At 43.4% G+C, this 4,381-nt stretch overlaps 1 non-coding gene across 1 annotated transcript; it reads right to left on the bottom strand.

Annotated features, from left to right (window-relative positions):
• Positions 1–3,691: 3,691 nt before the first annotated feature.
• Positions 3,692–3,855, bottom strand: LOC150012135 (U1 spliceosomal RNA). Its single transcript, XR_016511063.1, has one exon. It is a non-coding gene; the product is annotated as a U1 spliceosomal RNA (small nuclear RNA).
• Positions 3,856–4,381: the final 526 nt, after the last annotated feature.

Raw genomic sequence — 4,381 nt, 5'->3', positions numbered from 1 at the left:
GCAGTTTCCTAAAGCTAAAGCCCTAGACATTTAGGAAATAGCAAGATAACATCTTTCACTACTGAGTATTCTAGTAACTGCCCCAAGTGAGCTGGCTATGGGGCAAATACTAGAATGTGGGTGCCTGGTTACAGGGGTTCCAAGTTCCGTAGGCATTAGTTATCAAGAGGTGACTTCACTTTCTGGAGCACCCTTCTTGAATCACAGCTTTATAAAGCATTCTGGGCTCCTGATTGTTAAGTTCCCTTGTCCAAGCAAGACCCTATCTTTATTTAGTGTCGCCAAACTTCTCTCTCCAGTCCCCTGGGAAAGTCTCATCACCCATGGTCCCAGCTTTGAAACAGACTTGTGTTCAGACTCAACCCCACATTCTTACCGCTTCTGGGTTCTGGATAAGCCAGTGTGCCTCACATAGTCTGTCTCTTGTCTGCACAATGAAGATCATTCTAGCATATACTCCCCAGGGAAGCCCACAATCACATGGGGGATAATCCTTGTTAAATGGGAGGAGCACTGTCCCATGTAGGTGGCACCTGCAACCTCTATTTTCTTCTTGTTTGTCACCTTGTGTGTATGGTCTGGGAGGAGCCAGGCAGGAACCCACCTCCACACCTTCCAGGTATAAAATTATAAAATTCTTTTAAACTGCTCGTTCCCTTTCTCCTGATTTGTAAACACTTAACTGTCATCTTTACTACAGGAGCCAGTCATTTCTCCCCAGCCCAACCATTCTTTATTCACTTATATCAGTTTTGTTAAGAGAACTTGGTAATGTGTAGACCAAATATAACAAATCTTTTCTCAAAGTAACTGATTTTTTCCCTTTCGTGTTGCTACAACACTACAAAGCACATTATTATTTTTCTCCAAGTTAGGTTTTAGCTACCAGTCAAGATGGTGGAGTAGGTAAACGCTGTACTTGCTTCGTTCCACAACCATATTAAAATTACAACTAAACTACAGAACCACCATCAATGAGAACTGCCTGAAGTCTAGCTTAATAGAAGTCCTATACCTAAGGATATATAGAACAAAGCAAGCCACATTAAGACTGGTAGTAAAGGGCAGAGATGTAGAACTGACTGGTCCCACACCCACGCATGGTAGATAAAAATAGGGAGGGGGCTTCATAGGTGTCCCCTGAGGAGCAAGGGATCCCAGCCTCACACCAGGCCTCCCAGCTCAGGAGAAGTCTTCACAACTCCTGGCGGTGAAAACCAGTGGGGACTGTGGCTGAAGGAAACGGAGGGCTCCTGGAGTCCCAGGTGTTTCTCTGAAAGGGCCTGCGCAGATTTACTTGGACTCTTTCACTCTCAGGTCCAGCCCTGGAGCGGCACCTTGGAAGGTACCAGGGACAAAAGGGAGGAACTGCATTGTCTGGCTTCAGGGCGAGGGCTAGAGAGGCAACTTTCTCCCAGTCAGAAAGGGCTGGCAGAAGCCACTGTTCCTTAGCTAAGCCCTCCTCCTACAGGCACAGGCAGGGGCCATATCTGAGTTTCCATGGACCTAACACTGTTTGTGTTGCCCTGGTGATCCCCTGAGACCCCACCCCATCCAAATTGTGGACCCACCCAAGCCATTTCCAGTGGCTTTTCGGCACAACCAAGCTATTTTGCCTCATGCTTCAAACTTTCCTAAAATCTCTCAAAGGTTCACAAACCCCAAACAAGCAGCATCTGGACTTGGTTCACAGCTTACCCTCTCCTAGGCACCTCCAAACCCAGCACAAATGGTGACCATCTGCAGATCACTTTGTACCTCATACCAGGTGGCCCCGGGCAGGTAGCTGATCTTGGTGTGCACCTCATAAGAGGCCCCAGAACCAACACGTACAGTGGCCAGCTTCAGACCACACCAGAGCACCATCCAACCACCTCCATAAACAACACATTGAAAGGGCAGACTTGCCAGGCACCAGAGCTCTGCTAAAGTGAAACTTGCTCCATAGGATCAGCTCCTGCACAAAACTAGTCATGGCTAGTCCTCACAACAAATCAGCATAAGAGTCAATCCCTCCTATTGACATGCCAACAGCTATCAAGGCTCAACTGCAACAGGATGGCATGCACAACACACACAAGGGACATACCTGGAGCACCTGACTCAAGATGACCAGGGAGAGTGTGCCACTGGGCCCCACAGGACACCTATGACAATAGGCCACTCTACTATGACTGGGAGAAGTAGCAGCTCTCCCTAATACACAGAAACAAACACAGGGAGGCTGCCAAAATGAGGAGAGAAATATGTCCTCAAATGAAAGGTGCCTTGACCTATTTCCTCAATAATAAAATGTAGATGATAAGACCTCTTCACAGGTTTGGTGAAGTAATTCAAAGAAAAACAAACAATATATATGTACATATTTAGAAAACGGGCCTCGCATACAATAGCACTCACTAAATATTTTCTATATTCCCAAGTTCAGCTTCCCTGTAAGCCCAAATCCTGAATTTACTCTTAGTGCTTTGATGGCTTTTTTACACCCAAATTTTTAGCTGATGTTTTTATGCCCATGAACAATCCTCATCTGCTTCTTTAAAATCAGTGATTCAGGACCTGGCCAGGTAGCTCAGTTGCTTAAAGTGTTGTCCCCACACACCAAAGTTGCTGATTTGACCTGTGGTCAGGACACATGCAAGAACCAATGAATGCATAAATAAGTGAAACAACAAATAGATGCTTCTCTCTCTCCTTTCCTCTCTAAAAATAAATCAATAAAATTAAAAAAAAATTAGTGATTCAAACGGAGACAATTATTTTAAATTATTTAACGAGTAATTTAATTGTTGCCATTGGTTAGTTTTCTCACTAGACCAGCGGTTCTCAACCTGTGGGTCACGACCCCTTTCGGGGAGGGGTCGCCTAAGACCATCGGGAAACACATAAATAATTATATATTGTTTTTGTGATTAATCACTATGCTTTAATTATGTTCAATTTGTAACAATGAAAATACATCCTGCATATCAGATATTTACATTACGATTCATAACAGTAGCAAAATTAGTTATGAAGTAGCAATGAAAATAATTTTATGGTTGGGGGTCACCACAACATGAGGAACTGTATTAAAGGGTCGCAGCATTAGGAAGGTTGAGAACCACTGCACTAGACTCTAAATTCCAAGCAGGTAGGAATTACGCCTATTTAATTCACCTTGAAACCAAGGTGCCTATTCTGGCTGGTAAATTAGCACTAATAGAGTGTATGTTTCCCAAAAACAAAATTAAAACCCCATTCCTTTTAAAAATCTAAATAATCAGTAACAACAACACATTGATAACAAGAAAATTGATCGAGTTTTAGCCTTTGATATTGTAGATCCAGGTTGAGATGGTCTCTGATCTTGTGGAATAAAATTCAGAAAACTTAGGCTGTAGTCCAATAATAAAAAGGACCCTGGGCTCTTAAGATAAAGGAAAAATACATGCTAAGTTGTGTGGGGGTTAACAGGGTTACAGGAAAAAGATTTTATTCAACAGATTCCATCTGTGACAAATTATGGCAAACGCTGGAGGAAAAAATTCCTTTGCGGTCTTCTGAATGCTGTTGGTAGGTTCAATAAATATCCACGGAGGCTAAATCAGGATGGTTTTTGCTAAATGTGCTGGGCATACTGGATGGCACAGATGATTTTAGCTAGTATGTGGATACATTTGTCTCAACAGTCAAGTTAAGTATTTTTTTTTAGGGGAGAGTGTGAACGCAGTCCCCCACTACCACAAAATACGCAGTTGAGTTTACCACTTCTGGGGAAATCGCAGGGGTCAGCACATCTGGAGTTAAATGGATAAGCCTCGCCCTGGGAAAACCACCTTTGTGATCATGGTATCTCTCCTGCCAGGTAAGGATCAAGTTAAATATTTAACATTTTAAAAATATATATGTAAGAAAAATATAAATAGCACATCACATTCTGGATTTTGTGGATATAATTACCAAGAAAAGTAAAAGAAGCACCAGCACCATTTCCTTTTCTTTCTCCCCACAACCCCCCCCAACTTCTTTCTTCACAGGCAGGCATCTCCTAAACTCTTAGGCAATGGGCATCTGGTAGCTTGTCCCGGGCTGATCCCCTGAACCTGTCCCCAAAGCCTCCTTTTACTTCCCAGTGAAATAAGGCAGCCCAGTCAAGGCTCTCCTGTTGCTTTCTCTGTGCTGAGCCCTTCCTTGTTTCATTGTCTCTAGCTTTAATAAATGTAACCTCAGTCACCTGGACTCATGTTGTGAACTCTTTCCTACATGAAGTCAAGGACCCATGCAGTACAGCTGGTCCTTGGCAGACCAGCTCAGGGCCAGGTCCCTGCTCGTAACATAATATGGCAACTCAGATAAACAGCAGCTTCACAGTAACTGACAGAGAAAAAGCCCAATGACA

This window comes from Furipterus horrens, unplaced genomic scaffold, assembly GCF_987537825.1.
Source record: "Furipterus horrens unplaced genomic scaffold, mFurHor1.1.pri manual_scaffold_4, whole genome shotgun sequence".
Lineage (NCBI taxonomy): Eukaryota > Metazoa > Chordata > Mammalia > Chiroptera > Furipteridae > Furipterus > Furipterus horrens.
Note: the sequence above shows the minus strand (reverse complement) of the source record. Positions and strands in the feature narration are given on the sequence as shown.